The sequence below is a fragment of the Amblyomma maculatum genome, chromosome 1 (assembly GCF_055883805.1).
Source record: "Amblyomma maculatum isolate TAMU_Amacu chromosome 1, ASM5588380v1, whole genome shotgun sequence".
NCBI lineage: Eukaryota > Metazoa > Arthropoda > Arachnida > Ixodida > Ixodidae > Amblyomma > Amblyomma maculatum.
The window spans coordinates 373,419,450-373,446,702 of NC_139344.1; positions in this window are offsets into that span (position 1 = coordinate 373,419,450).

Genomic DNA, 27,253 nt, shown 5'->3' on the forward strand with positions numbered 1-27,253 from the left:
CAATAGTATATAATCATTAGAACATATTTTAAATGTTTTGCAAGGGCTAGCTGCGGTTTAGCCAGTGATATTTGGAGAGCGAGCACTTTGTCATCACCAGTTTCCGCGCTGTGAACCAAAGAGAGAAAAAAGTGTTGTTAAAAGAAAAGCCGAAAACAAGGTTCACGGAGGACGAGACCATGAAGGAGCAACTAGCTTTTAATTTCAAGAAAACGTATAGGAATTGCCGCTAAACTCGAAAAGACAGAAACGAATTGCAATGAACTTAGTAGCGAGCCTTGCCTGTATAAAACTCAATCATCCGCAAAGCCCGGACAATATGATACACTCAGGGGAGAAGAGGCAATCGCAGTGAAGTGATATGACTATTCAATTGGCATGCTCGTTGAAATCTTGCACCTTTAGAAAGGCGGACGTAATATAATGCCTTTTAAAGTAATCCATACTGATATATGTGCGACATCTCGATAGACCATGCAGCTGACTTAGTAGAGGGCTCACCACCACCGCCAGCTTCACGACACTTGATCGATACATTATAAATGCATCTCCCATTAGCCTCAGTTACCAGCCAACAGCGGCCACGTTATCACCGCAAGGTTCCCAACCACGTCATCTCATTTAACTTTCGTCGCCTCGCTGCTGCACTTACCTTTCCTTGGAAACCAGGTTACCTTTAGGGGTAATTGCTACTCATGCATTCTTATTACATGTTCTACTCCTGTCAGTTCATTATTCTTGATTTCAAGTAGAATATCATTAACTCGTGTTAGTTTTACGATACACTTCGCTCTTCTCATGTCTCCTCAAGTTACACTTACCATTTTACTTTCTATGTTCGGTTGTGTTGTCCTCAATTTCAATTGAATACTTTTCGTTAGCCTTGCTATTCCGGCCGCTATTAGCAGGTAGAGGTGGCAGGACAAGAAGTAAACATGGCGAGAGCTTCCGAAATACTGAAAAAAAAAAATTTATTATCGGTCCAGTTACTGGAACATGTATGTTAATAGATTATATGCCTGCCATCTCGGCACACTTCACATGATTGCCGTCGCCGAGTGAGTGCTTGCGCATAAACACAATACGCTAAGGCAGGCACTCAGCAGCACGTCTCGGATCGATGCGCACAACACCACGTTCAGTTTAGACGGCGCACTCGACCGCCGCAGCAATGCCACCATGTTTCTGCCTCATGGGTGAGCACCGGAAAGATACTGTTATACCTGTATATACTGTATATTAAAAACAACGGCAATAATATTTCATGCTAAGGGCAGGCTAGTAGGGAATGCGCCACCTATATTTTTCGGTGGCTCAAGAGTCGAATCTGCGAGTTATGACTAGCAGCTTACCGGTATCGCTCAAGAGGAAAGTATACAACAGGTACATCTTGCCTGTACTCACCTATGGGGCTGAAACGTGGAGGCTAACCAAGAGGGTTCTACTCAAGTTGAGGACAACGCAGAGGGCTATGGAACAAAAAATGGCAGTGGTAACATTAAGAGATAGGAAGCATGCAGAGTGGATTAGAGGAATAACTCAAGTTACTCACATTCTAGTGGAAATTAACAAGACGAAATGGGCATGGGCAGGGCATGTAGTGCGAAGAGAGGATAACCAATGGTCGCTTAGGGTAACAAACTAGATTCCAAGGGAAGGAAAGCGTAGCAGTGGACGGCAGAAAGTTAGGTGGGCGGATGAGGTTAAGGAGTTCGCAGGGGTCAAGTGGATGCAGCTAGCACCGAATCAGGTTAATTGGAGAAATATGGGAGAGGCCTTCGCCCTGCAGTGGGTATAGTCAGGTTGATGATGATGATGATGATGATGATGATGATGATGATAATGAAGAGTCGAATATGTCCAATCATACACATCACTTGGCATAGATTTTACACCCACAAAGGCATGGGATACTCAGATAAACAAGGTCTCCACTAAGCTTTCTAAATTCATAAATATAATCTCTCGTATTAAATATATTCTACCAACGAAAGAAAAACTTGACCTCTATTATGTATTATTTTTCTACTAATTAAGGTACTGCATTTGTCCAATTTGCAAAAGCTTTTTATTCTGCAAAAGAAAATGCTACGCGTTATAACAAATTCCTCCTATGACGGCCCCAACCCGTCCCATACGGATAAAATACAAAATAATTTCAGTCCTTAAGCTGTTCGAGTACAGGTCTGCTTGTTTTTTATAAAAAGCATACCGCAACGAAATGACCCATTTTTGTCCCGTATTGTACGCCTGGTGCCACACAACACGCCCTATACTACAAGAAACCCTGAAATGTTTGAGGTACCCAGGTGTAGAACAAACTGTGATTTTGCTATGTTAAAATATATACTGCCACTATGTTTGAATACTTTTCTTTATAGCAACTTAAACAAAATGACTTTTTCTTTCCTCCGAGAAACGTTCACTGATTTGTATATATAAGAAATGCGTCTGTCGTATTTTTTTACTGTTTTCCTTGTCATTGTATAGTTTTTCTTGTTTCATAGCACTGTCTTGTTTTGTACAGCGTGAATTGTTCATTTTATATCGCACAAACTGCCGCTGCTATTCATTGTTGACTTTACGGGTGGCGAAGCCCGTCAGGCGGTAATTGCGAACCGCTTTTTTTTTTTTTCGTCACCCGCGCTTTTTGTACGACAAAGCGGAATAAACATTCATTCATTCATTCATTCTTGAGGAATATACTGGTGTGTTGCCATGAATGATCCAAATGCGCTCTATCTCAACCTTATTCTAGTTATTTCCCTTTCGCGGAAATAAGTAGACGTATTCCTGTGCCACTTCCAGTGCCTGGCTATCCCGCGTAAGGTGCTGTCTCTTTATGATACTGTTCAGCATTAGTTTCCTGCACATTAATTTTCAGACCCATCGCTCTGCTTTGCCTGTTGAACATGCAACTCATTTCGTCTCCTGAGTCGCTTAGTAACGCAACGTCATCTACAATTCCCATGTTACTGATGTATCCTTCACTAATTAACCTTTATCCCAAACTGTTTCCAATAAGTGTGTCTGAATAGCTCCTGCAAACAAACAGTCAAAAGCTCTCTATAAATTCCGCCTGTCTGATTAATATGTACTCTTCCTAATCGGAATTATATTACCTTTTCAAGTCAGACTATTGTGGAGCAATTTAAACTTATCTTAATTAGATAAGCATTTGTCTTCCAGAAGAAACACTATTATAATAGACTGGTGATGATGACGTAATATCTACTACGCTTTATATCGAGTTTTCCATTGGTGGATTGAACTCCTAAAGCGCCCACTAATAAAAAATGGCGTAAGACAAAGATCAAGCGATTTATGTGGCACACTTCTCTCTTGTTGTCATGAGGCAAAATACGAAATAGCGATGTTGATGGTGATGATGGTGATGATGATGATGACAGGAAATATGAGGCACAGCGGGAGGTGTTGTAACACTCAAGAATCGCGCTAGCATCTCTATCTAAAGACATTATGTCAATAAAACTATCTTGTTATTAAGAAAACGATGCACTATAGCTATCAGATTACATCACTTAGATTAATTCTCACTGATCTAAACGATATCATTTGATAGTGTCCTCAGATGATTGTCGGTAAACGGGGCACTAATGCGCCCATACTGCTTTTTTGCTCGCCATGGTGACTTTTGTCCACGATAGTGCATGTACCAGAGTTTAATATGCACAGATATAGTTTAATTCATGTTCAGCACGTGAATAATCTCCCCTGAGGTAAATACTTCAACCTATACCAACTACGTACAGTAGCATAGTGTTAAATGGTTATGGAGTGAAGTGAAGTGACGTTTTATTTCGACAAGGTTTGTCTAAGATGACGGTACAAAAGGCAATTCATTTTCGCCTGACGCGGCTCTCCCTTACCCCCACGTACAGAGAGAAACGCCGAACTTGAAACTGCAAGTAACTTACATTTTATTTAAGGTTATTACAGCATTTTTGCTCCAGCATTATGGCTGGGATATTAGTAAACATATATCACTAGGAGAAATATTCGCCTACGCTCAATAAATAACCTGCCGCACAGTTTGTTTCGGTTTAGATTTCCGAACGAAATTTCCGACTTCACAAGATAGTATGAGATTGCGTGAAGGCCATAAAAAGTGCATTATAATAGCTGTTTTTCCATGTCACTCGCGTTCCGGCTTCTGGAGCAGCTTAGAGTAAAATTGTGCCTCAATTAAAACTACAAAGCGAATACATCGCAGCTTTTGTATCCTTCACGTGATCTCATAATATTTTGTGAAGTTGGAACCTTCATTCAGCAACCTGCGACCTAAACTGAACGATTGAGGCAGAAAAAAAAAACGCAATTATAAATATTTGACTGTAATGTAAATGTATTTCATGCGGTGATACATGTTGACTCATTTCTTACAAATAATTCTAATTCTCAGAAGAAGGGCGCTAGCAGACGACGGACAGGGATGAGGCGGACACACACACATGAGCTCTGACACACACAGCTCACATGTGTGTCCACATCATCCTTGTTCATCGTGTGCTAGCGCTCTTCCTCGGACAATGATTAACTAACTCACCCAGGAACGTACCTTGCTCAAATAATTCTGATTAACTAACTCGCCCAGGAACGTACCTTGCTCAAATAATTCTTAAGCGGAAATGCAGTAAGAGAATGTGAAGTCTCTACCTCTTTAAAACTATATCAGAAAGTGCCCAACATTCTGGGCTTTTGACCATTTATTTCTCACGCATTATTTTAAGCAATTTGATGGTTAATAAGATTAGCCGCTGCACTTCCGATGATGACCACATCATTTCATATTAATGTTACCTATTTCAAGCTGTAATGAGCAACAAGAAAACGCAGTAAAATTGGCCTCGAGTCAATAATCAACCAAACAGGGCTTATGCAATACAGAATCCGCAATGCTGGTGGTTATTTTTTTTTTAATAAAAAATGACAAGTTGATAGCCACGGAAATCAGCCATATATTCACCAGTGGAGTGCGTGAAACTGCGCCGACGATCAGATTTCCGTGTGAGGCTTCACGCTTATCCTCTTTACAACCATGAACACACACTACACCATTGCACCCGCTCTGAATGCGTGCGATGAATCATGAATGAATATTTCAAGCTGGTGCCGAGACTTCCGTCATTACTTTCCATATCCCTCTAGCGGGAGTTGACTTCAATAACTTTTTTTTTTCTTTACAGCAGTGACGGTGTGTCATACATGTGATCTCCGCTTGCGTTCTGAATTACACGCTAGATTACAGAGTGGCCGCGAATGATTTGCATGAAAGGAAGTATAATTCGGAAACACCGCGTTCTCTCGAGATTTGCCTTGTGTGTGGCGGGAAACGAATGACGCCCGGTGTCATCATCTGGCAGTTGCACCATCGAGGCGCATAATAGCCAGCAGCCTTGACTCCCAGCGTGAGTGGCCTTTGTCTGCATGCCGACATGGCACGTGGTATAGGCGTGTTCCTGCGTATGCCCGCTCGATCGCGTTCACACAAACCGATGAACAGCGACCATGTCCACGAGTGCTTCGTTTATACAAAGCGCCTCACGCAATGGATCACCTGGAGCCTTAAGAAGAAACGCGCGTACTGCCGCGCTTCAGAGAAATAAATTTAAGCCCGCTTTTTTTTTTTAAGTTTAATATCCTGCATAATTTTGCATCATATCCCACTGCGTTTTGCATTTTTCTAAGGTGATTAAAGCTCTTCTGCCGCTTGATGACAACAAAGCGAGCAGCTAGCGCCTCATGGAAAAGTGGTCTAGACACGGAACAGCGTCGCAGCGATTTTAAAATCGCACATACGGTACTTATATTTCGATATTGAGAATTATGGGTTGCCTTCGATTTCTTTCTTTTATTATTATTTTTTAGGAGAGTAGGGCATTGCGATTGCAAGTTTGCTGGAGTTATCAAGAGAGCACTGCCGTCTACTGTATGATGCATATACGCTATGGAGATGGTTTGGTTTGTCTGATTTGTACGGTGTTACGACCAAGCATCCGCATTTGCGCGCTCTATTGTTCGCCTGTGGGCATGGATAAGTGCTGTGAATATGTGGTGATGGTCCAATGGCTCTAAGTGAGCCTGTTTCCAGGAATCCTGTTTTGTAAGCCTGTTTTGCTTTGTGGACACTCTGCAAATGCCAAATTGACCCTGCCAAGAGAACGTCTGGAAAAACACAAAGAAACGTCCCCCTGCGGGAAATGCAGGAAGTGCTTTCTTTCTTTTGTTCACCCTTCCAGTCGATAAGCCCTATCGTCCAGTGAGGAATGCCTACTTTCCAAAGGAGACGACAGAGTGACATGTCCGCTGACGTGCAGGACAAGAAAGGAGCATGACGCATACAGCCATTAAGTGATTTCCCAGGAATGCAGGAAAGATTTGCAATTGTCGAAAACGGACAATGCTGGGAGCGGATGCGGCGCCACGTGCACTCGGGTTTCTGAGAAGTAAAACCACTTGTCAGAACCAGCCTGTGGTTTCTTTGCTGAAGAATAGAAATGTACCTCCTCTCCTCGCCGTTCCCAAGCTTTTCCCGCCAACAAGTGATCACGCCCAACGAATGAATGCCGGACCAGTCAGTGCTTCAGACCATCAGTGCAGTGATGTGTTCGATTGGATGCCGATACCTGAGGGGCGTGCCCTGGATTTGGTTGGTCAGCATCTTCAGAGAGGGGCTGGACATAGGGGGTTTTAAGGACGCTGCAGAGCACGAAATGTCGCTCTGGGCCCTGGGTAAACGGCTCATCCAGTCGCTTCTCGCTATGAACTCTTAACGCTTGTCATTTTGCTGATGTACCCTTCTTTTTCATGTAAATATTCTTGTAAATACGTTTTCTCAAAGTGCCAGTAAACCTGCTTGTACATATTTTACCAACTTCGAAGATTCAGTCCTTCTTCAACCCGGAGTCTCTGCACGCTACCAAGTGAAGGCCGGGTCGACATAGCCCCAGCGTCACGACAACGGTTTAACGTCCCAAAGCGACTCAGGCTGAGATAGGCTCCGAAGTGGAGGGCTCCAAAAAATTTCAACCACCTGGTATTTTTTAACGTACACTCACATCGCATAGCACACGGGCGCCTAGATTTTCGCCACCACCCAAAAGCGGCTGCCGAGGCCGGGATTGGTTCCTTAGGCACAGTAGTCGAGCGCCGTAACCAAAGCGGGGCGTACGCTAGGGAGAAGGTAAATAAATTGAATTCTCGATAATATGAAGGTAAACGAACTGGAGGGATTGAGAAGATCTTTCTGCGCTAGCCAATGAATGATAGCTCATTTCCCCTGCCCACAGCGGTTGCCGGGGGTTGCTGTCGGGATGGTGGGTTCAGGTTACGTTTCATCAAGGTCGCTGTTGGCTTGTGGTATATATAGAGGTGACGGTGGGGTTGTGTAGATGAGTTTAGGTGGTGGTTGCCGAGGTGATGGCCTTAGGTGATTGCTGTAGAGGTGAGGTGGTGCCCGATGTATAATGGCTGTGGACGTGATAAGTTGCACGAACGAATGGAAGACGATGGAGACGACGAAAGCAAAAGCACGTCACGAGGGGCGCGGCCAGTTAAGCATGTGGTTATGTCCCAGTATCCAAGAAACAACAACGTCGCTTTACATATTCCTTCAGGCCCTGAGGCAATAAACAACGTTATTCAAAAAACAAAAACGCAGCGCAAAAGGCTGCTGCGATGGCGGAACTGTAATATCTCAGTGGTCTTAATGGAATCTTAGAGAAACAACTACGGGGGTGCGAATATTCGAAATTTTCGAATGGTGAACCAATTTCCATATATACCATCTTTCTAAGTAATCAAACGGTGTATTTATGGAATTATTCGAACCAAGTCTACTATGGTGTGGACTTTCCGAATAAGTTTCGAATAATTGGCTCAAGGATTGAATAAGGCTCATTGAAAAGTACTTTGTTTCTAAAACTGCGCGAAAAGCTGGGTCCCTACCAGCGCTGCGTACTATTCTGTGGCGATCAGTATGCGTATGATGGAGAGTTCTGTACTTCTACGCTGTCTTCAGTTGTCGCGGCTGTGATGCTGCGTTTGTCGGGGAGCATTATTTAAGGGGGGACGCGGGTCTTAAACTGGTCAAAAATGGGCGAAAAATTGATTTTGAGAAAAATGGATTTTCGGAATGTCTTTACCTTTGAGCACTAGCCTTCAAAATATCAACACTGAATTCGATCGGGAAATGCGGTAAAATCGACTTTTAAAACGCCACGGGAGCCTCGAAATGGCCAAAAAAGGGGTGAAAATTGTTCGAACTTCCCGCGCGCGCCGCGGGTGAAGCAGCCGGCTGGCCGCCGCCATCTTGGACTTGTTTTGAAGCTTGTTTCTTTGTGCGCATTTTGCGACATCTCCAAATGACGTCGCTCAAACAGAACGACCACCGTCGCGGGTTTTCCGAAAGCCGTTTCCGGTCCGCTGATTGGCTGGAGCGCGCGCTAGCGAAGCGAGCCCCTCGTCTCGCGCTTCCCATTGGCCAGCGCGACTGACGCCATTTTTTTTGTTTGTTTGTTTTTAACGTTTTTCGTCGCGGGTGCTGCTTCGCTCGTTTATGATGCGTTTTAGCGATCGTTATCAGTCGTTCCAGCAGCCGGTGCTGGTCTTTAGACGTAGCTCGGTAGACGTAGCCGTATCAGGAGTGTATTGAAAACGGAAGCGCCTAGCGAGTGCGCGTCGAAGAACGAGTGCGGCGGCGCGCTGCAAGGGTCGCGCGGCGTATGCTCGACCTAGCTGCAGCACGTCCGGCGGCATACAATCGTTTGCGAGCGGTTCAGAGGCATCAAAGATAGCATCGATATATTTAACTGTTCAGCTGATACTCATGGTCCTCACCGACGCTACCACTTCGTTGCTTTTTTATCGCGTCGCCTCAGACGACAGGCGAGCCTGACATCGCGCCGTTGCCCGCGTTCATTTTCCGCGGACGGCTTCGTTTTTATTTTTTTTTTTTTTTTTTTTTTTTTTTTTTTACATTGTCTAAGTAATCGCGTCGCTGCGCTCAAGGGGTGTGAAAGTTCGAACTTTAGCTCCAGCAAGGGACTCGGCGTGCGGCCCTGCATGCGCTGTACAGCAAAGTAGCAATTTTTCGTTCTACAACATTAGCCAATTTATTAGGTCATTCTAGTATGCCGCTGTGCTTCAGCCTTAAACTTTGTGCAGGTTTATTAATATTGCAAGACCGTTTTATCGCAATTTTGAGTATCTGTTTGCCTTGAAGGGCACTACCACAGGCATATGAAGTTGTAAATAAAGCTTCTCCCGCTGGTTCTAGTGGCGGTATATTTAGACTTTGTGGCAAGCTTTTACCAGTATTTGGGGAGGGTACTGTTATATGTTTAGTATATAGCCTTCCTCATAAAGAACAAAGCCTCACAACGATTCCATTTATATTACCATAGCTGCAGTGTAGCAAAAGTTAAAGGTTGTCTCAAAATGCAAATACGTTTTTCTCAGTGCTGTTTCTGGACACTGCACTCAGCCTTACTGTGCTTTTTCTCTACATTGTCGCCGAGTGACAATGACAAATTTAGCACCACTGCAGTCATATTGAAAAGATCAGGGGGTGATCTAACACTTACATCACTCTATCGAGATTTTTTCAAATTGCCATTAAAATAATATTGCATGTCAAAAAATTTTGCTGATTTCCTAATGGCATACACTACTTTGGCCATGGGTAATGGTGATAGTTTCAGTTTTAGTTGACATATTCAAAATCCAAAGACAGTTTTGGAAATGGGAAGAGCATGCCATTTTTGGTGAGAAATATCACAGTGAGGCTACTGATTGTTCAAGTTATAATATGTGGTCAAACTTCAAATGCCGTTTTCTCAGTTTCATATTTTTGGTCAATCTCTACAGTCTTACGCAGGGTTTTGATAACTTCTTTTTAGTTCACACAAATAACTTTGGTACCATTTTCTTCAGAGAGAAATGAAGTACCCGATGACATTTTTAGTTTTTTAGTTTAGGCAATGGATAAATGTCAATTTTAGATTAGCTTAATGAGTTCGTTTCAAATAATGCAGCCTTTTACTCTCACCATAATATGTGAGAATGACATGTCTTTTTGAGGAAAACGAAGGATGTCATCGGGTATGGGAAGACTTCGGCTATCAATCTATGTAATTAAAAGCAACGAAATGCAATGAGAAAGTTCATTAAAGCTGCGTAAGAAATTCACTAATTATGCTCTTGACTTTGTTAGATAACTTTTGATCTAATACCACCAGCTCAATTGTAATTACATTTTTGAAATCAGGAGAGAAAACCACATCTGTGTGCAAAGTTTCGTGAGATTCTAGCCATAACTAAAAAAGTTAGTTTTAAGACCCTCGTCCCCCCTTAACTCAGTAGTACCTCTGTCTTTCGATTCGGAAACCGACAGCCTTCAGTGGCTATTAAAGTTTTCTTGGTTCATGGGCAGTGTAGACAGAAATGTCCGCCTGATATGTCTTCATGAAATGTCCTCATGAAATATCTGCATGTAATGTTGGCAAGAACTGACACTTAGAAATCTGTCTCCACCAGTAATCGAACTCCTATCTCCCGATGCCCATCTGAGCGCGCACACCAATACTCCACCTTTTTTTTTTTTTTTTGTCTTTTTGTCTTTATTCCGTAAAAACTACAGGATGGCTGGCTTTTCAAAAATGAGCTGGTTTAAGGAAATACGTGTAACTATAAAAAAACCTAATTATAAAATTTTAAAAAGCTGGCTGCTTTCATGTGAGCAGCTTTAAATGCAACGCATGTAATTACACAAAGTTTCAATTATTCACTTATTGCAATTCGTGTATAAACTCAGGTACACATGACTGAGTTTTCAAAGAAAGAATTATCAGTAGGACAGAATCCCCAAAATACTCTCGGTTACGTCTGATATGAAGATCAGCATGGCGAACAGCCATTCGGTGTTTTCAGACGCTGTGCAAGCCTAACAACATTATCATTTCATGTGGAACATCGTCACCATTTTCTGCTGCTAGTAACCGAATCCCATTGGTGCTTAAGTGGAATTATTTGTGCAAAGTTCGCTGAAGGGCATCCCAAAAGAAAACCGCATCCCACCGTTCTATAAACACATGTTCAACAGTCACCAGCTTTCTACAAAGAAGACACTTCACACCCCATGGAGCAGACATTTCTTTTTCCGCCATCCATGTCTTCACAGGCAGGACCCCCACATGCAATTTTAAAAAATAGCGTTTTCACAGCCAGCTTTACAGCCATTTCTTTCACACGTTTTAGGACTTTTTGCCTCGGCCCGCAAGAGTATAATGATAGGCAAGACTATTTCAATACGATATTAATGCAGCCGTCTTCTGGCGACATTTGTTAAATATTTCATTGAGAATCCGGTGCATAGAAAGCGTGTTGCGTTGCTTGAACAATTTTACGAATATAATATGGGTTCCGCCAGTGACGTGACAAGCAATAGACACAACGAACATTGGCAAAACTCTTTCCAAGCGTAATTGACAAACGGTACGTAGAAAATGATGATCCACGTCTCGTAGAAATGGCCGACAAGTCGGCGCGAAAATAGGTGAGACAGAGACAATCCACCATTGCCTACGCGGATAAAAAGTTCGTTCGACTTTTCTCATAACTTAAAGCCCAGGTAAAAAATTTAAATACTAGTATGTGTATCTTTTGTATACTTATCCTTATCCAGCTAAAAACCGGCATCGCATGCCACACTTTGCTGATATATATATATAAACCAAAAACAAAAACAAACTGCATGTTGTCGCGCGAGCAAGCATTGACCCATGAGATATGTGGCATAAAAGGTCGGTCAATTATTTTTAACATTGAAGTATAACAGTCCACTTTTTCTTTAATGCACTCAGAATATATATTTACAGAAGAGCCCTCAGCCGTATTCGACTGAGCTAACAAGACTAAAATTATTTTAATGACTAAAGTTTCAGTGAGCTACTGGATCCGAAAGTTCTATAACTTCATAATACCTTACACTGGCTTCATTAAGTATTGAGTCACTGGTCGTGCGTCAAGATAACCACTATTCCCCTCCGAGCTCGTGGAAAATAAATTGCAATTCTCCTTCTCTAGCGTGAAGATGACAGTAGCGACGAAAATGACGATCAGTTAGTGATAAGGATGATAGTAGCGATAGTGACGATGATAATTGTAGGGGTGCCAATGACGTCGCAGTTAAAACAGTCCTGAAAAGTAGCCTTCACCATTCCCGCTTTTAGCACACTTAAGCTCAGTCCTGTAATTTGTTTTGCCTGAGAGGGCACTTTCTCTCGTAACGTATTACCTATGGAAACACCTCGAAGCGGCGGAATCTGAAAATGTAAAACATTAGTAGTCGGCATTGAACTTCCTCACATGCTACATTCAGAGGGGGCTTTGCTGTCTCGTAGAGCTTTTCTCGTTAGTCTATGAAATAGATATGACGGTATTCCATACTGTGACATCATAAAAGGGGATGGGAGATAATTGTATACCTATCAAAATTTCCTTGATATAATGGGAACATCCAGGTTCTCAGGTCTTTCAACGTCGTTCATTAAATGCGTACCTGCAAAATGCATCTACGAAATGATCAGCAACTTTGCAGATCTCAAAACCCAAAAAAAAAAAAAAGGAATTGATTTCCTTTGTTTCTTTCTTGCGCAGTACGCAACCGACTGATTCAATTTGTTCACCAATTGCATCCACAATTCATGCTTAATTTATTTCTTGACAAGGGTGGCAAAGGGTGTGTTGATAATTTGCCCGCATGATTATGAGAGCGAAAGTTTCCGCGGTAATGGTGCTTACTTCGTTTAAATATGATTTCCCTTGACGTCATGCACTGTGGTTCCTCCTATGGTTGCCATCACACAAAACGGAGGCTCCTTAGTTCTGCAGAAACCTTGTTTGCCGCTTCTTTGGTGACCATACCATCAAGAAATTGTTTCCCACGCAAAATTTTCAATTTAACGAATATAGAGAAAACAACGAATCCCATGTCTGCTCTGGAAGGTGTATAATTAAGCTTTCTTCTCAGGCAGTGCTTTGTAATTTTCTAGACTTGTAAACACGCGAATTACCGTGGAGCAGCAATACCCGTCGCGACGACTTCCCACGCTGCATCGCTTTTTTTGCTCACTCAGTGCCTTCGTAATTGAAGACTGGGTATGCACAACCATCGTCTCGTGTTTCATGAATTTCATCAATAACTTGCCTCTTGTATTCTCGTGATATTTATAACTGACATTTGCACAAGTAATTTCTCTGGAGTCTGTGGAGCGGTGGATAGCGGTGGTGTACCCATGCTTCATCACCTGTAGCCATTCGAAAGTAGCATAATCTCCAGGACGTTTTTTCAGCATGTGTATGTTCTGTAGATTTTTTTAGTATATAAGGTTTATCTTCCAGAAGGTAAATGTTTAACGTTGTTTCGCTCCTATAGTGCCACTAACCATCGGCCGTATATATGACGTCATGCGGCATAATGCTTTCCAGGCTTCCAAAAAGCCCTGGCAGTAGGCCCATTCTTATATAGCGCGCAGACCTAACGACCGTTGTGAAAGGAAAGCAAGCGAGCAACACAAAACGCTCGCCGTGGGACTTTCGGCATTAGCGTTCGCCGGCTGGCATCCACAGAGTTTACCTCGGGGCCCAGTCACTGCCGCCCTTGGGCGAGGATTATTGTCACGACCCTGTCTCTCACGGTTTCTGCGACCACAGGAAGCAGAAAAAACAAAGACACAACTCTTTGTGGCCAAACACGGGAGAGAAAGAGGCAAATAGGAAGAAAGAGCAAAGTGCATTTTGTGCACCAGCGCTCTTTCTGTTAAGATCAATGCTCGTTTAACTCGTTAGCCTGGGATTGCTGCTGTGTCGTAATGCCCAGGCAGTGGCGGCTTCATTGCATAAGTTATGTTTTACTAGAAATAAAAAAAGATGCATATGCATTTTCAAGAACGACACTGATACAGACACTGATAGCTGTACTGTCTCTTTCCCTCCGCCCCGCCTAACTCCACGAAAGCATCTGTTAATTTGTGCCACTGTGGGCGCATATTACGCGATCAAGTTCGCCGGGCCGGCCGGGTAGCGTCATGATTGTCTGAGAAGCCATCTCAACACCTTGGTAGCCTTATTATAACATGATGAACGAGGCTGTATTCATTCAGTTGCTGCATTTGATCGATGCCATCTACATCGGCTGGCCCACAAGCACTCCTGAAATGGCTAGGCCAGCTCTGCTGTTATGAACGGGAACCCGAGACGACATGTTGCCTTTTAAAGCGAAAGCCTCACTTGCCTAGCAAGAACCAAGATCATCAGCGAGCAGATTTGACCTTCAAGCGGAGGAGTGGTGGGGGTTGCTATGCGGCTCATGTGGCTCAGGTGTTCACATAGAAAATTACAGATATTGTGCCATTCACATCCTATAAATTAATATACAGGGTGTTCAAGCTAGAATTAGTCAAGGGTTACAAAATAGAATATTTGAGGTAAGCCAGAGAAGCCACTTGTATGCAGTTGCCACCGACCTGACACACCATAGACATTTTCTTTTTTTGCAAATAACTAAATAGTAATTAGGATATTTTTACAGTTAATATATTAACTATTGCCTTTAGACGAACAATTTGAGTCGCAAAGTTACAGGCAACCTTCTGAAACCCTCAATCCATTTTTTTTTTTTTTTCGATGAAGAAAGCCTCGCGTGCATCTTTTTTCCAAGCTTTAAAGAAAGCCCGCGAAATACAAAAAAAAAATACAATTTCACGTCACTAACGCCTTTGCGCGCCATGATTGTCGAGCTTTCGTTCGTTGTTTTAGCGAACAAAATTAGCTGCGGCCGTCACTCGACTGCTCAGTTCCAGCGGTAGGCTGATATGTTGACGGTCGTTGCAGCGAGCGCGGTGAGCTCACTGCAGCTATTACCGTCACGCGCGCTGACTGCCTGAAGCGGACGAAGGAACCATCCTAGACATATCGGCCTGCCGCTGCAACGGGGCCGTGAAGTCCCGGCCACAGCTGATTTCGTTCATTGAAGCCCTGGTTGAGAGCAGCACAATCATGGCGCGCGAATGCGCCAGTCACATTTCTTTTTTTTTTCTTTTTTTGTATTTCGAGGGCTTTCTTTAGAGCTCGGAAAGAAAGGTACACATGAGGCTTTCTTTATCGGAAATAAGTGCAGGGGGGGTTTCAGAAGGGGATCTCTAACTTTGCAAATTAATTTATTGTCTAAAGGCAATAGTTATCAAATCAGAAAAATTATCTTAATTACTGATTAGCTAATCTTAAAAAAATTGTCTGTGCTGTGCCCGATAGCTGGCAGCTGTATACAAGTGGCCTCCCTGGTTTATCTCAAGAGTATAACGCGCCGTCCGTTCCTGCAAAACTCTGGATTCTTGACCTTCATAAAGATGGTGTGACCTTGACCTTGTTAGGTGTAGCTGTCCACCATTCCTTGGTGTCCACCCAAAAGTATAAACTGCGCCTTCCTTTCCCCAAACCTAACCGAAAAGAAAAAAAAATATATGAAAACGTGACTTTGACCTGATTATGTGTAGGTGCACACCGTTCCGTGGTGTCCACCCAAAAGTATACTGCACCTTCATGTCCCTAAAGCCTAACTTAAAGAAGAAAAAAATATCAAAAAAAAAAAATCGCGGATTGAAAAGACAGTGTTACAGTGATTAAGACTCCTTAAAATGATTACCTTGACTAGACTCACAGCATCGTTCGTATCACTAGGTTTAAGCAATGATTAAACCAGTACAATTTTCCTACTTTATCAACCTATCGAGTCTGTCTTGTTACTGCTGAATTAGTTTCAGGGCATCTGTCTTATCGAATCGTTCCTCAGTTTTTCGCAGTAGTCGCCAACTGAGGCAACTGTACGGCATCCGCAGATCACTTGCCTCTGCTGCTAGGTGATAAATGAGAGAGAGAGAGAGCGATGATTGATTGATTTATAGGAAGGGAAAGGCACGGTAACTGTCTCACTTGTTTTCTGTGGACACCTCAACCGCGCCGTAAGGGAAGGGAGGAAGGTGAGAGTGAAAGTGGAAAGGGAGAAGGAGAGGGAGGAGTCGTAGTGGAGGGCTACGGAGTATTTTCGACCACCTGGGTATGTTTAACGTACGCTGACATCACACAGCACACGGACGCCTCTTCGTTTCGCCTCCATTGATTTGATTTGATTGATTTATAGGAAGGGAAAGGCGCGGTAACTGTCTCACTTGTTTTCTGTGGACACCCCAACCGCGCCGTAAGGGAACAGAGGAAGGTGGGAGTGAAAGTGGACACCGCACCGTAAGGGAACAGAGGAAGGTGGGAGTGAAAGTGGACAGAGAGAAAGAGGAGCCGTAGTACAGGGCTACGGAGTAATTTCGACCACCTGGGGATCTTTAACGTGCGCTGACATCGCACAGCACACGACGCCTCTTCGTTTCGCCTCCATCGAAACGCAGCCGCCGAAGTCGGGTTCGAACCCGGGTACTCCGGCACAGTAGTCGGGCGTCTTACCACTGCACCACCCCGGCGGGGCTCGCCTCCATTGAAACGCATACCCCCCTATAAGAAAGAGGGGAGGAGATAGGTGGCCTATTGGCTTAGGCGTTGGAAGCTACCACCAGACTAGGATGGGTACGGGTGTCTACCGGCGAAGGGCCAGGCTTTCTTGAAGGTTTGCGCTTAGAAGTAGCTTCGCAAGGCCCGCTGCATCTATTTCAGCGGAAACCGAGTTTCGAACAACTCAGGCTTCAAATGTGATTCACGTTACGGTGTTTGCATGATGTCCTGCGTTCCAACCAGCATGTCTAAACAGGCGTACAGGCTGACTGTCATTGCTGTCTGTTAATAGGGTGTCGCTATAGTGCCTAGAATAATTCTAGGCACTATAGTGTCGCTACAGTCTTAGGCACGCCTGGATTCGCCTCCGGCTGACAGTAAAAGTCTAAGAAAAAAATGTTTACTCTCACTCACAGCCACGCATTCAAACGCGTTCCTAAGTCATAACCATGTTGTGAGTTTTTAACACAATGCAAACACAAAAATATTTCTTAATTATTTGTTTGCTTAAGCATTTTTCCTTATTTTAGCCCTTCGAAAAAAAGTGGCGCCAAGTCGTTATAAATCTTACCAGCGTTTCTTTTTGCCTGCTTCCTACTGATCTGCACTCCGTAAGGCGCAAGGTAAGTATTAAGTAAATGACCTTAGAAAGAGATAATCTGGCTTTTATAAAGCTTGTGAAGGCCTTAGAGGCCATGAAGCAAAAGTAAAGCGCTTGTGTTCGCAATGTTTGCTTGTTTGGTGCTAACGTTACAGCAAGGCCTTCAGACTCTCTTCTGTATAGTATCTAAATCGCTCCTTACTAATTAGAACGAGAATTACGCAAATGAGTATCCTTGAGTGAACAAACGGCTAAAAAAGAGACAGTCCACCAGCGGTGACATAACTGGTTTTCCTTCCGTTTCCCGCTTAGAGCTACTGAAACAAATTCAAATCTGCTCGCCGTACAGCCTTATCCCTCCCCAGTAACCACGGTTAGAGCGGTAGTAACGATTGCGAGGATCATGCAGTAACAATTATAATTGCGGGGATGAATCTAAGACTTTCCCTGATCATTGAACTGGCAGCTATATTGCGGTGGTGTCCTTTTTCTTTTGCGCATTACTTCCAACCTTCTTGTCGGTCTGTTAATTTTTTGTTTGTTTTTAAGTTTGCGTATTATTATTTTTTGAACTGTGCGAGTTCTGCCAATCGATTTCATATATATTTAAATTGACGTGTGTACCTAAAATCTCCATTGAAGATTTGCTTCATTAGCTTATTTCTATTTTTAGGCACAAATCTTCAAAATTATCAAAAACGTTTCATGCTCCATATAGGCGAAATTTGGCAAAGAGAGAAACTACAAAAGAGCCAAAATAAGTGTGCGTCTTATATCCTGGTCATGTATATTGAATTTTGTCGCCTCAGTTAACTATCTATCAGGGCAAGTAAGCGCGAGAGTCTGCCTCTCTGTAATCTGGAATAATCATCGTCAGCAGCAGCAGCATGACTACATATACATCAGGAAGGCCTCTCCGATACCCTCCAATTAACTCGTCCTGTGCCATCTGCATCCACATGACACCTGAAAACTTCTTAATCTCTTCAGTAGAGTTAGTTGTTGGGCTAGTTGGTATTCTAGATTTAAGGACATAGTTTTCAGCGCAAAGGCACGCGGCCAAAGGAAAGAAGAAGAAAAAAAAACTATAAGGGTCTCTATAGTCTTCCTTCTTCTTATTTTCTTTGGCCGCGTGTCTTTGCGCTGAAAACTATGTCCTTAAATTCTTAATGTCTGCCGTCCACCTAATTTTCTGCTGTCCCTTGCTACGCTTACCTTCCTATTTAATCCAGTCAGTATTTTCTAGCCGTCGGAATACCTGCCCTGCCCATGCTTGTTTCTTCTTCTTGAATTCGACTAGAAGGTTAACTCGTGTTCTCTGACGCACTCGGCATGCATGCTGCCTGTTAAAGGACCATTGAAATGGTATTTAGAGGAATATTCAAAAGCAGAAAAGGAATTTGTGAGCAATCGAGTCAAATTTAAAAGCCTTGCATAGAGCCTATAATTTACAAATAATATTTAAGATGTGCTCCCGGCGATTGCTAGCAACTACGCGAACCTCCCCGATGACGTCATCGGAGCTTGGTAGATGCGCCTATCCATTTGACGCTCCCAAATGGCACTGGCGGGACGGGACGGGGGGGGGGGGGGGGGGGGGGGGGGGGAATGCCACCGAGACTTGCTTTTTGTTGTCTTTTTCTTTCGTGCCAGCGTGCGCCGAACTTTGAAAGGGGGGAAGTGGGGGTGCGAGTGGAGTAGCACTATTTTCGATCGCCGATGTGATCGGTGTTAATGTAGATAGCTTCGAAATGTTTGCGTTGCGGAAACGGCTGATTAGATGCCTACTGCTGGTGCAAGTTTTGTAGTTTTGGCAAGTTGCTTTCATGAACCTTTTAACGTTACATCTACAACTTCCCCTTCCATAGTTGTCTGCGTTGTCCTCAATTCTTAAACTGTTTTCGTTAGCCGCCACGTTCCTGCCCCATAGGTGCTTACCAGTATAAAGACTTTTATGTTCTTCGAAATACTTTTTGTTTGGATCATGAGGTTTATAATCTCAAAGTGACTCATGCTATGAGAGACGCCGAGTGGAGGACGCCGGAAATTTCTACCACCTGGGGTTCTTTAACGTGCACTGACTTCGCACAGCACACGAGCGCCTTCATTTTCGCCTCCATTGAAAAGCGGCCACCGAGGCCGGGATTCGATACCGCATACTTGGGCGCAGAAGTCTAGCGCCGCAACCACTGTGCCACCACAGTGGCGTGAAATACTTGTTGTAGACAAGTATACTTGTTGTAGACAAAAAGTTGGCTAAGGCACTTTTTACTGCTTACGCGTAGGAACGCGAAAGCTGCGGGTGCAATGTTTTAGAGCCAGGTTTTCGACATATATTTATGTTCCTTCTGCTGGCATCGCATTCGGTGCGTGCGTTTGTGTATTGGACGCAGACTGGCAGGCTTATCGCGGAGTCTGGGAACCATAATCGCCGAAACGTCGGTTTGAAGAATATTGAAATTACATACGCCGTCAGTTAGGATCCCTTTCGCGAGCTAGCAGATTCTTTACTAGCAGATTCACGCTAAATTCAACGAGTAATCAAAGGACACCACCAGGAACGTTGTACTATAACTAACAGTCATATCTTAATTTAGCTACAGATGTCTCCCCATGGAGGTAGGCCGGGGCCGAGTAGATGCATTGTCTGGTGTGGTTATGCTTTCGGTCACCGATTGGTCCCTCACATGGTTACGAGATGACGTATCTTTAGGACCACCGGCGAGTACACTACAGACAGCCGCGAACGGTACTTTCTCGTAACTTGGCTAGTAAGGCATTCGCCTTAAAATGACGGCCAATTTAGCATGGTTAGGCTAAACGCGAGTTAGATCGTCTAGAACTTCGGTTTTCATTTTAGTTTCGGGTCATTCACTTAGCATGCAGTTGAAATCTGTTACATCATTTGAACGACCACCTTACATAAGCCCGCCTTAACCAAGCCGTTTGGAAGTGCTGCCTAAGTCAGGGAATCTTGTCAGTTCAGCCATGTTATGTGGTCTCGTGATGTCGCACAAACCATGGACACTGACACGAGTGTGTAGCATAAATGTCGCTACTGTGTGCGTGTGCGATCCTAGGGGCTTCAGACGTCACACAACGGCTAAGCGGTACTTTGGCGGCTCTGGCTCAAACGCGAAAAATAATTTCGGGTTCCTTGACTCCCGTGAGACGTCGACCACGCCTCCCATTACATGATGTTATCTGAAATCGTCTAGTGCGCTTTTATCAGCAGCTTATTTTAAGCACTTTTTTATATAACAAACTTACAAATGCAGTCTGAAGCCTCAAGTCCTTGGCATGATCCGGAAAAGCTCATAGAGACGATATATCTTTCTCTAGAGACTGTCAGAAAACATGCGCCTGTAGGTAAACAATATATACACTTCTCGGCAAGCAAGCATGGAAAAGTAAGAAAACGGCATGGCACAAATGCAGCTGCCGGAGAGGTCAACCAGCTACGTGGCTGGCTGGTCTATTGAAACGTTGGAATACGGCGCACTGTTTGCCACAGAGAAGAACGTCTGTGGGAAAAGCGACAGATAATCACACCTTATCTATTCACTATCATGATTTGCATTTTTCTCGCATATTAAATGCTAAATTGACGAATTCATGAATCACGAATCAAACTAAAGTTATCATCAACGACCTCGTTCAAGCTGCGAGTTTAAAGGAGCTCGCAGATAAAAGTTTGATTTCACGCCACTCATGCTGCGGCCATTGGGCAGGCCATTATCCCAGCTTATCCTCGTTTACGCAAATTCGCCTGCACAAGCACAAAATGGCGTGACTTTGGTCAAGTGACACAATGTTGTCGCCTGCGTTTTGTATCCGCTTTCCCACACTAAGAGCGCGAAATTTTTGGCTGCTGTCCACGTGGGGTGGGGCGTTCTCACGCTCTTCATCTTCCGGCACCGTTGTTATTTTTCGCTTGTGACGCGGTTTGGCGCGCTGGCAAGAGCTACCGGGGAGGTCCGCTCACAGCGCCCTTTACAAGACCCTTAACACTCGCGTGTTCTCAGGTCTAGCAAACACACCTTCAAGAAACCTGTGGCTATAAGAAAGTACTTCATACTGCCTGTTTATTATCCTATATCCCAATAGTTTCGCTTAAACTTAGTTGCGATGTATACCTCCAAAAAGACATTCTAGGACACTAAACTACATCTTAAAACAATAGCCGAAAATCATTACACAGATACTTTAACGATGGTGTTGTTACGACGTCTGCAATGGCCAGGCGTGATAACCTATAAAGCTTATTCACGTGACGTCACAGCGCCTTACTGGCAACCATGGCGCGCACAACGCAACATGAGAGCGGGAGAAAGAAAACGAAAGAGAGGGCCTATAGCTAATCATGACACGGCGTCAGTGAAATCCGAGCTCTGGTTGGACGGCGTTCCAAACGGAGTTTCAAGTGTCCGACAAACGAGTGTCGCGCAGCAGGGAGGAGGCCTGTATGCCGGCGCCTATGCGTCGGAAGCATTCTTTCGTTTGATTTTAGTTTCTAACCGCCCAACGTTATGGCGTCTCCGCAGTACAGGGTTGCCACAACTGCCGCCTGCTAAACCTAATAGTGAATAGGGTCTATACTGTTGTGGAGTTAACCGTTTTAATAGTGCACCAGCCCTTGCACATGACATAGCAGAAAAATTGTTTCGTTGGTTTTGGGGTTTTAACGTACCAAAGCGACTCAAGGTATGAGAGACGCCGTAGTGGAGGGCTGCGGAAATTTCGACCACCTGGGGTTCTTCAACGTGCACTGACATCGCACAGCACACGGGCGCCTTGCTTTTCGCTTCGATCGAAAAGCGACCGCCTAAGCCGGGATTCGATCCCGCATCCTTGAGCACAGTAGCCGAGTGCCGTAATCACTGTGTCACCCCGGCGGGGAATAGAAAAAATGCTAAGTGCAGTTGCCGGCAGGGTAGCTTTCAAATGTATTATTATGATATATTTTTTTTTTTTACGTGTGCTTCGCTTAGAGAAAACGACATGCGTGTGTCTATCGTTTACTTTTGTGTTTTCGTTTATGTGTTTTTTGGGTTGTGCAAAAGGGAGTCGCATGTTACTCCGGAGTGCGACGCAAACATCTCGCCATCTTCCCAAACCTCCGTGCAGCTGTAAAAGCATAAATGGGTGGAAAAGGCGTGTTCAGACATCGCTTGTTGCCGCAGCTTTTCACAAACAGTGATTAATCTCAAGCGTCGCACAAAAGCTTTTTGGCTGTTGATCGATAGTTCCCACATTAAACATAGTCTGCGGAAGAAAACAGGAAAGGACCTATACTCTCTATTAGCGGGTGAGTTCCGCACAATTTATGGGCTTGGCAGCGTTGTCTGCAATTTCCAAGCGGTCGCTTTCACTCAGGGTCGTGCAGCACACAACCCCAGCATCGGAGGTAATCAGTGTGTTACAGTCGCAGCCTCCGCCTGTCACGGAGGACAATCGTCCAAGGCCGTTCCTCTTGTCACAAAAAGAACTGGGAACGTAACTCGTGAGACCCGTGGTAGCGGTGGCCTGAGACTAGGCGCCTAATTGTAGCCCCCTCATAATGCCGCAGCGATCAGAGGAGGAACTGCGCACGAAGACCGGCTCTTTCGGAAGCAACGATTCCACTAATTCCTCTAAGGCACCCATGCTCCCACGAGAAACTGCCCAGACTAGCCACTGAAAGCAGGTATACACCACGAAAAACGCCAGTGGAAGTTATTTCTATAGCAGCCTCTCAGCACAGTAACTGCGTGCTCTGCTACCCAGAGAGGACGGAACGCTACGGCGGTACGTCCTTAGAGGAATAAATGCATTGCCTCGTCCATTAGCCCATGTAAAGGCAACCATTACTCCATTAGAAACACAAAGTGGAAAGGCAAATCTGAGTCTGCCATTTCCAAGGACAAACCCTTCGTTATAGGCATTACCGTATCTTTACTAATTGATTAGTCTTAAGTTTACTTATTTCTTTTACGAATACCAATCTGTAGGCGTGGTGTAGAAAGTGGAATAATGCTCATAGACTCACTGAGACACGACTGATGGCTCTCGACAGCGGGAGACGCTGAAACATTGCTAACATCGTAAATATGCTCATGCGAGATTGATCATTTTGCTGAGCAGCAGGTTATACACCTGGTTTTTACTTTGGCAACGGTGCGTTGTATTGGGCACGAGGACATACCGTGGCACCATCTCTCGGAAATTCCTGCGTGACGTACTAAGGGGATTAACGTGCGTTCAAGTGCTGCTACTTGATGATTTCCTATAGTTTAGTTTTCCTTTTATTTGGCAATACTGTAAGCCTGATTTCCAGGCTATAGAGGGGTGAGTTGTACAATCTTGTTCAAGTAGGCAATGCTTGATGGATCGACGTAAAGTGCGCAGTCTCAACAACTGACAATAAATGAATTTTAGCAATACACCAGGCACGATCAAGCAATCATAGATTACATCAAACAACAAACATCAAATAAGAGGTTATTGATTATATTAAGAGGCTTCCTCTGAACTGACTCTCAAGTTTTTTTTTTTTTTTTTGTTTTTGTTTTTTGTTTTTTTTGTAAACATATCAGATATACCTACATTGATGCATTCCCTGGGCAGTCTACTCAAGTATTCAATGGCCAATGAAAAAAAAAAAAATGAATATTTTAAAGTGTCACAGCGGGATGCAAATGGTCTGATAAATTTCTCGTGATTGGTCCTGCGCGAGTGATAAGGTGGCTTTATATATGTGTTTTTACTTATGTTAGTGCAATTATGATACAGAACGAAAACAAATTTTACAGCTGAAACACAACAATGATTAGCCAGTAATGGGGATGCAAACTCGTATGCGCATGTCACTAACGCTATATATGATGCTTTGAGTATTCTGAGATGAAACGAAAAGCCATCTGCCGTATATACTTCTTTTTTTAATTTATCAGTAAGAGATGCCTGGTAAGGATTCCAAGCTGAACTTGCATATTCCAAGATCGGTAGTACGAGGAATTTGTGTGCTGTAAGGTCGAGGTTGAATGGTGTCGAATAAAGTTTTTCTCCACAGAAGCCCTAATTGTCTGTAAGCCTTTGCACACGTGTTAGTAATATGTGCGTCCCATTTTAACTTACCCGTGAATGTTACGTCCAAATATTTGACTGTGTCTACCTTGCTGATGTTAACTCTCTTGATACCGTACATCAAAGAAAGAGGTTCCCTTTTTCGAGTTTTACTCACACATTTTGCCTTCGCTGTATTTATCTCTATTCTTTGCGCGTTAATATTACATTTATATATTTATTGAATATATTTCTGCTTGTGCCTTTTTAAGTTTAATTTGAGGTAATACAGGTCCACTCATTCGACAAGAAAGCACGCCATCGTGTCAGCAAGCTACCAAATTAAGCGTAGCGCGGCACGTCTGTATTTCGACGGCGCCGCGCATCTGCCAGCATTGTTGTTGTTGTTGTTGTTGGTGGTGGTGGTGGTAGTAGTGGTGGTGGTCCTAGTACCTGTCTATGGTACCTGTCTGGTACCTGATGGCTGTCTGGTGCCTGGCAGAGCTTCTTTAGCGTGGTGGCGGAACCGGTACCAGTCGACTGCTCACCTGAACGTTGTGGAGCATGGTGGAACAGTGGGAACGAGGCGCACAAGTCTTTAATGCGACTGCGCAGAGGTGTGTCCAACGAAGCGAATTATTGCGAGCTGACAGCGATCATTTCCACTTGGGCCGTGGACGGATGCTTGTTTTCCCCGGGCGGAGTAGTTTTTTTATATATTTACCTGAGCAGGTCACGTCCTTTAATGTTTGTTCTCAAGTTTGCTTTCTCGGTCGTTTGAAATTACTACTTCAGTAGTGCTGAAGCTGCCTAAGACGACTCATCATAGATACCGCTGTGAGTGGCGGCAGAATCTCTAGTACGTCCTCCAGTAAGACCTTTGTTGTACGGCATCATAGGCCTTCACAGAGTAGTATTTGAGATTTTTCTGCCTTCGTACAAGCCTTAGTTAGTCTAGGAAGCTACTGTCCTGTGAAAGATTCAGATATACTTTATGTTCTACCAGCATTCAGTCATGGTTAGCTTCCTAGTTGATAAGTACTGGTACTTCGGAACTCAACTCCTCAACGAACTACTCAGCGGCAACTCCATAGAAAAAAGATCTTACTTGCTGAAAGGCTTACTGCACGCAAGATAATTATCATTGGCTCTTTGTCCATTCGCGCCTTTATTAACCAAGCTTCTCTATCCTCAGTGTTATTGTAGAAGTTGGAGCTTACGTCATGTTCTGTCGCGTACGTCGACATTTAGGTCCAGGCAGTAATGAACCATGGCAGCAGCGTAAATAAACTGCAGGAACACCAGCGACAGCGCAATATCAGAATGTGCAATAATTGCACTCGGTAACAAGCAAAACTACAGAGAAGAACGCGGCATTTATCTTTTAAAAGAACAAATTAACCAAACGCCTCCTCCCGTAGCCGTGAGAGGAGTCACGTGATCTCACTTGCTCTCCTAGGTCGACGATAGCGCTGCCCTCTCCAGTGTTAGAACTCGTGTCCAATAACAGAAACAGGAATGGGGAGCTTTAGCATAGCGCTATTTTGCAGCGACAATTTCAGGCGCCAGTTATGTACTCCAGTATTGCGCATGCGCGCAGTAACTTATCTTAAAATTAACTATCGCGTCTTAAATCGTCGCTGCAGAACTACTGCTATTGTTACCAAGGCGGCAAGGAACTTCGCGTGCACGTGGTGCAATGCGTAGCTAGACCAGGTAGTAGCAATTTTGCGGAAATGCTCTATAAATTGCTCTAATTCAGATTCTTTACAACCGCATAGCTCCAAGTACGCAGTGGTTGCTCCCTTTTCTCATAGTTCGGCAACTTTAAGTTCGCAGCATGTTGTCACTCTATAATAATTTGAAAGCGCTCGAACAGACAAGGACGAGAGGAGTGAACGGGACGAAAGCGTTTGTCCGGTCGACTTCTCTTACCCTTGTCTTTCCGAACGCTTTCATACGTACTATCCTATACCAACTAGCCTAGCAAACAACTTTGTTGCGACTATGGTCTCGATTAGATCGCGGTCATAGTGCTACCTTCAATAGTGATGGGCATACATGGGTCAGTCTGCATCCATTCTGTGTGTATAGCTGTAACTTCGCTCGGTGGTGATGGTAAAAACTTTAATTTCCAACAGATACAGAATAGGCGTCAACCTACCCGCCTACACGATGGCCTGGAGCCCTTGAAGCCGGGCGGCGTGTTCGGCCAGTCGGGTTACACCTAGATGAGTCTCAGGGTGTGAGCTCAACAGTAGAGTCTCCAAAAATTAATCCGTCTCGGATACAAACGGGAGCTAAGGCGACCTTTTCGTATACCAGGCGCATGAACTGCTTAACGCAAAAGATAAAAATACGTAATTAGTGACGCTGTTATTTAAATGTAGATCTTTAGAGCGTATTACTTGAGCGGCGGGTATTTTGGAGACATGTCGTTATAAACCTGAAACCCCTTAGGAAAAGCATTAAGGCTTTCATTCTTGTAAACTTACACCGTTACTTCGTCCCTTTCATCCGTTTGATCATCAATCAGAACGAGCGAACGAGCGCTTCTTTTCTTTGAACAACAGTGCTCATCGCGCAGTTTCTCTCCGTAGCTGCTGTCCCACGACTGACGCATTTGGAAGGCGTTCGGACGTGCTGTAGACAACCAGCTTTATAACGTAGCAATGCATAATTAAGTTGGTTCGCCACATTTTTTTCATACTCAGTCTTGTGCTTGCATTGGGGAGCTTTGCATTGCAGATCATAACAAATTTCGACTGAGTAGCAGTAAAGGCCCCCTATGTGTTCAAAAGCATGCACCATCCGCGCGCAGACCGCGCGCAGAAATCTATGGGGGACTGTGGAAAAGTCTGCTGGTGGCAGGTGGCCGCTTTTTAATGTGAAGGTTGGTAGGTAGGTGGTTCAGGGAAGGATGACGTTCCCATTTGGGAGGTGCATTTTTTTTTTTTTTTCATGTCCGGAAGATGCCGAATTCACACACACACAGGCGCAGTGGGTTCGCCACATTTTTTTCATGCTAAG